Source organism: Peromyscus leucopus, unplaced genomic scaffold (genome assembly GCF_004664715.2).
Source record: "Peromyscus leucopus breed LL Stock unplaced genomic scaffold, UCI_PerLeu_2.1 scaffold_82, whole genome shotgun sequence".
Lineage (NCBI taxonomy): Eukaryota > Metazoa > Chordata > Mammalia > Rodentia > Cricetidae > Peromyscus > Peromyscus leucopus.
Genome location: NW_023505750.1, coordinates 27,885 through 34,855, shown reverse-complemented (window position 1 = coordinate 34,855; position 6,971 = coordinate 27,885).

Below are 6,971 nucleotides of genomic sequence, written 5' to 3'. Positions count from 1 at the left end.
TAAATTGAAAAAAAAAAAAGATATATACTTAGATGTTGGGGTCAAAATAGTATTGTCTTATTTTTACCATTCTATCTTAGATCAGTAAAATTTATCAGAGATTGGCACTGTACTTTGGGAAAAAAAAATCTATTTTTATTACCTGCCTAGAAATTGAGTCTTAACTTCTAATAACTTAGGAGTTGAAACAATTCTTATCTGATTCCTATTCTACATTTATGCAAAATTTGGTTTATAAGCCGACTCTTGCAATGCTTAGCAATTTCGAAGGGGAAGCATTTTGAGGGTGCTAAGCAATGGCCTAGCAAAGACTGAACAGACCATTGACAATATATAAGAATGTACATACTCATGGAACCTTTTTAAGTTAAGTCCACATAGCTGGGTATGATGCTGGGTTTGTTAGGTGAAAGAGCACAAGGATATTCTTAGAGCAAAGTTTATCTCACAAGGATAAACGTTGAAAAGAACTTCTGCTCACAATTATATTTTATTCAGTCTACTTGTGGTGGAATTTTGTGTTCCTGTCGCTGACCCTTTTTACATTTTGCGTTCAACACTCCTTGGAAGAACTGGGCTAGCTTTCCTCCCATTAAAATTAAACACTTATCAAAATAAAGCATTGAAATTGTGTTTTAATTTCTCACTTTTTGTCCTTTCCCTACCCAAACAATTGCAAAATGCTTTCAGTTCTCAATCTCTGAATACATTTTCAACTCTCTCATTTTTGTCCACACCCCTCACCATTTCAGACAGGGTACTGTCCTTTGATCTACTGCCACACTGCCTAATGATAGTCTCCCTATTTCTTCTCTGAGTCTTTTTTCAAATAAAAGTCACAATCTGACATGTAAATCGGATGATATCACACCTCTGCTGGAACCTTCAGCAGCTTCCTATTTCAGGTAGGACAATATTCAGACCATTTATCATAGGCAGCATAGCCTTTCAAAAATGATTTTCTGTCTTTCTTTTGCCCTTATCTCACACTCCTTTCCACCTTGTTCACTCTTCCTCAAGCACATTACCCTCTTACAAGCTCTTTGCTGTGACCTAGTCACCCTAAGCATTCATTCCTGCCTTGGGAACTCTGCTCCCTCTGTGACCTCTGCCTTTCACATATGGCTGCTTCCTTGTTATCCACTAGTTCTCTATAGCATTTGAACTCGTCAGCGTCACTTCTCCTGACATTCTCAACTTAAGCAGTCCTTTTTATTCACCACTTTATCACTTTTTTTCAGTTTAACATGTGATATTAAAAAATTGTTTTTCCCAGTTTATGTGTTTGAAGATATTTAAAATTTCTTTTCTAATGTACACATATTACATTCTAGAGAGTATTTTGCTTTCTTCTCTACTGTTACATTGAGTTGTGCATGACATAGAGGCAATACACTATAAATATTGGCTACATTCAATGCTGTGCTTTAGCATAAATTTGTCCAAATTGAATGGATACTGAGAAGTCATCCATAAGCCTCCATAAATTATCAGAATCTTATATTGATTTCTATCCACCATGAGAAAGAGGCTTTTCTGAACCTGGACAGCATGAGAAGCATAGTAAGTGACACCATCATTGCTTGGTAAGAACAGGTAGGGACAGTCCCTTATAAGAGTTTTCTTTGGCAGTATTCTAAACTCATCTGTTTCTTCCTTGAATCTCATCTACTGTGTCCAGACATTCTGATTACAAGCTCTAAGCCCTTAACATTTTTTCTCTTTGAGATTATAACTTAATTACACTATCTATCCCTTTCCTTTCTTCCCTCAAAGCCCTACAATATACCCTTTCCCATTGTCCTTCATATTCATGTCATCTTTTGTTAATAATTGTTATTGTATTCATATTGCATATGTATGTAAATATATATTTCTAAACACAACTGGTTGAGTCCATATAATGTTATTTGTGTGCTTCAGGGCTGACAGTTTTTACTCTAACCTGTACTCTAATTTGGTCCATGAATTTAGACATTGGGAATAGTCCTAGCTTTACTATGTTAGAAGACAATGAAGTCGACCATCTAATCACAAAAGAAGTCTTGAAGACATCTTTTAAATTTTAATTTGCATAATAATATATTCTGATTTTATTTAGTTTATATATTACAGATTTATGAATACAGTAATAGTTTCTGAAGACACTCTCAGTCTTAATTCTCCTATGTTTGAGATCATGGTCCATTTATTATTGTTGTTACTCCCCAAACTTTTGGGATCTTATAGTGTGTGTGTGTGTGTGTGTGTGTGTGTGTGTGTCTGTCTGTCTGTCTGTCTGTCTGTGTCTGTCTGTCTGTCTGTCTGTGCTTGTGGCTCTGCAGCCACCTATCCTACTACTCTTTGTCTTCCTAATATTTACTTACTTGTTAAATTTTTATAACTCCTTCAGTTTCTCATCCTCCTATAATGAACAGCTATTATGTTTAAAAGATAATTAGCATCAACCAAACCTTCAATGAATGGTTATTGAACTATTATCTGCCAGGCAATGAAATAAACATCTATAATATTTTGCTTTGTAAACAGTTCTATCCCAGGACATTGCCTAGAACATACTATACTTTAATGAATGTTTACTGACTATAATTTAAATTACCTTGAATAACATGATGTTGTGTTGATAAATATTTTAAGGAAAAGTAAAAAGTCATAAGCCTCAGGAATAATTGAAAGAAAAAAAAAGACAGAAATAGCATGATGGTTCTAGTTATACAACTAATAATGTGAATTACTGAGAGATTGGGTGACTGGTATTCCAATTAGTCATGATAAGCGATGGGGAACCCTGCAGGTGTCACTGAAGACAAGGAAACAGTCCTGATATGCTGTGGGGTCCCTGCAAGTGTCACTGCAGGAGAAAAAAACCACAAACAGGTGAGAATGAAAACTCAGATCAGCCTGACTTTAGCAGACTAAATCAAACTTTAAGAGTCTGATGCCAGGTTGTTTATTATCAGCATATTTAAACACATTACAATTTGAGGGGGAAATAGAGTTTTCTGGTGTAACACAATCTGTGGAGCCCAAGGAGGCATAATTACAGTGAAACTCACCTGAAAGTACATGTCATGTCTACCAAGAAGATGGGTTCTAGTGATAAGCTACCTGTATTAGCTTAAGGGTCTAAAGAAGGATCTGGCCTTGTCTTGATCATACAGGTAGCTTAGAGGTCCTTTTGACTATTATCCACCTCAGGTCCTGGTTGTGGGAGCCCCTGATTATACAGATAATGCAAAGGTCATTTAGACTAATGGCCAACCCTTGTCCTGGTTGTAGCATCTTGATATGGCCTGGCCCAAATGATCAGGCTGTTAATCACCTCCAATTCCGACTCTTCTAGAGGGGAGAACTTTCTTTCTTTTAAACATGTCTAACATTCCTGGTTTCCCTGGACATCTGTGGCACACAGAGCTTCTTTCTCTCAACAATATGCCTAGGCTTCCTGACAAATTTAACATTTTAAAACCTGCCTGATGACATTACTCAGCTTCTAAATGACAGAATAAGTCACAGAAAAATTGAGAATCACACATTGGCTATCACTGAAGCTTTATAAAGGAAATCCACAATTAGCAGCATGGAAGCCTCAGAGTCATGTAATATAAAAACTTAGCATGATTTATGAGCTGACAATTGGAATATAATAATCTCCAAAGCTTTCTCTAATGCACATTCAATCAGGTCTTCACTTTCAAGGAATTGATAAACACTGAGCTGGATAGTTAGATAAATGACTGAGAGGCACAGGAAATCAGAACTTTGCAGTTAAAAATCAACCAGCACTTTTCTCTCTTTCATAGAAATGTTGAATATAAAAGACTGGCTACCTACCACTGCATCTCCCTGCATGTCCCTGTGAAACATAGTTTACTATTAGTCTCTTTGGATACACTACATAGCAGCATTCCTTTCACATATTTAAAGAGAAATATTGAATGTAGCTTGAATTACTTTTGCCAGTCTAAACAAAAATATAAACACTCTTCTCAGTATTTATGTAGAAAAATTATTAATGACAAAATGTGTAGAAGTTCAAATGGACTATCCAACTTCAGAAATGGGATGCTGTCCCAGTATTAAATTCTTTCCATAGTGCCTAAGCTTGATGTGCTCAAATGTGCTTAGCTGTCTGTCATTGTCTATTAGAATGTGTAGTGTAGATGTAATTCTGAACGGTTTTATTAAATAAGAAACACAGAGCCAAATGCAAAGTTAAAAGCCCCAGAGGTCAGAGAGCAGTATCTAAGAGATAAGACCAAGACTGCCTTCTTACCACCTGCTGTCACTGCCATCCTTCCCCTTAGAAAGAGACCTACTTCCTGTGTGTCTGTCTTTTTATTGATTTTCTGTTCTGCCTTCTCATTGGTTGTAAAACCAACCACATGACCTCCTTGTCACCACTTGTCTATACAGACCCTCAGGACTCTATGGTTGGTATTGAGATTAAAGGCGTGTGTCTCCATGCTGGCTGTATCCTTGAACACACAGAGATCTGCCTGTCATGTGATCGGGATTAAGGGCATGTGCTACCACTGCCAGACTTCTGCTAAATGGGTTGCTATTATCTCTGACCCCCAGGCAACTTTATTTATTAACATATAAATAAAATCACATTTCAGCACAAATAAAATATCACCATAGTGTAGTAACCTTATTCTAATTCCAGATTGCTCCTTGAACAGGACTGTGTTTTGTTAGATACATAATGTAACCTCTCTATATATGTCTGGCAATATGATAATAAAGTAAATATTGGCAGGTATTAGTGATTAAATTGTATTTTTAGTTGCTTTTGGATAATTTGTGATATTCTCTGAAAACACAGCAAAGTCAAGAAAAACTTACCAATAAATATATCTGAGAAGGTAGAGTACTCTAGTGATACAGAAAGATACTTCCTAAGAACATCTACTTTCTAAAGTTCTTGGTTTTACATAGGATGGTTGTGGAACCTACATCTCTCTTTTACAATAAATAATTTCATAAATAAAGACTGAATGTCAAATGTTTACAGGAAAACAAATTTACATGTATGGTTTTTATTATGTGCTGTTTTGCAAGATGTTTTTGTGAAGATATCCCTGGAAATTATCTGATATATATAAACACCTATGGAGTAGAGAGCAGCTCAGGATACCACAGGTAACAAAGACATTTGTTGATAACTCACATTATCAGTCCATAACAATGATCCCTCTACTATGTGTTCCAATAAAAATATTTGGCTATGTAGCATGTTAAACAGTAGTGACTCTCAAGAAAAGGACCCATGGATATCTCAAGAAATGTTCATTTTCCCTAGCTATTAAAGAAAAGCAAATAAAAAATAATTGAAATTTCATCAAAATCCAATTAGAATAGGGGAAAAAAATCAACAAAATAACCAATAACAAACACTGGAAGAGAAATGAGGAAAAAGGGACCCTCATTCATTGTTGGTGAGATTGCAAACTAATGCTGCTACTATGGAAACCAGTATGGAGAATTCTCCAAAAGCTTAATGTGCCATATGACCTAGCTATACCAACTCCTTGGATTATGTCCAAGGACTCAACATCCAACTTCACAGCCTGCTGCTCTATTCATAATAGTAAGGAAATATAAACAAACTAAATGTATTTCAATTTCATGAGTATATAATGAAAATGCCATACATATACACTATGGAATACTCTCTAGCTGTAATGGAAAATGAAATCATGGATTTTGTAATTTAATTGATGTAACTAGAAAAAAATCATATTGAGTGAGGTGATACAGAGAAAGAGATGTCACACATTCTCAATCTCCTAGCTCCAAATTTTGAGATATGAGTATATATCCTGTAGTAATTACAGAAATCAGGAAAGCAACAAAGGACCACTGTAGTGTTAGAGAGTTTAGGGGGTCAATTGAGAGGGAACAACAATGTACAATTATTATGATCATAGAAATGGCAAAAAATGAGGAGAGTCTGTTTAGGGAGGGAGGGGAGATAAATACAGGAGAAGGAGGAGGGAGTGTTAATTAAACAGGATATTTGAAGAAGTCAGAATCCACACCTGACACTGCTGGTCTGACTGAGAACCGGAAACTAAATAGCCCAGGTATCTAGGGTCTAAATATCAAACAAGAAAGGAAGGAAGCAAGGGAAAGGAAGGAAAGAAGGAAGGAAGGAAGGAAGGAAGGAAGAGAAATAAAAAGAATTAAATGACCCCTAATGACATTCTGCTATACCATAGATCAGTGCTTTGCTCAACCATCATCTGAGAAGCTTCCTCCTGAAGCAGATATGAACAAACAGAGATCCACAGTCAGATATATAGAGAGCAAAGGACCTTGGAAAACTCTCCACTGAATCTCTCTCCTAAGGGCTCATGAATCCTGTGGAAGAGTTAATGGCAAAAAATAATAATTAAAAAAAAAAGCTAGAAGGTATTGATGACATTAAGAAAACAAGACTCTCTAAATCAACAAGCTCAAACTTCATATAAACTCACAGAAATTATGGCAACATGCACAGGGCCTGCATGGGTCTGTACCAGATGGTGAGACCATCTGTACAGGGCTGAGACATGTTCCCATCCCTAACTCAGAAGCAATCCCTAGTCGCTAAGCACTTTAAAATGAATATTTAGTTTCCTCCAAGGGAATTTCATTGGTGAACAAACTACTTTTAAGGGTAAGTTACAAGCTGAGCACTCAACAGAAAACAAACTCAACAGCATCTTCTTAAATTCCATGTCTCATAATGTTGTGCCTAGGCTCCTCACCCTATTTAAAATTTTTATATTATTATTTTTAAAATTTTTCTTTTTTTTTTTTTTTGGTTTTTTTGAGACAGGGTTTCTCTGTGTAACTTTGCGCCTTTCCTGGAGCTCACTTGGTAGCCCAGGTTGGCCTCGAACTCACAGAGATCCGCCTGGCTCTGCCTCCCCGAGTGCTGGGATTAAAGGCGTGCGCCACCACTGCCCGGCGTTATTATTTTT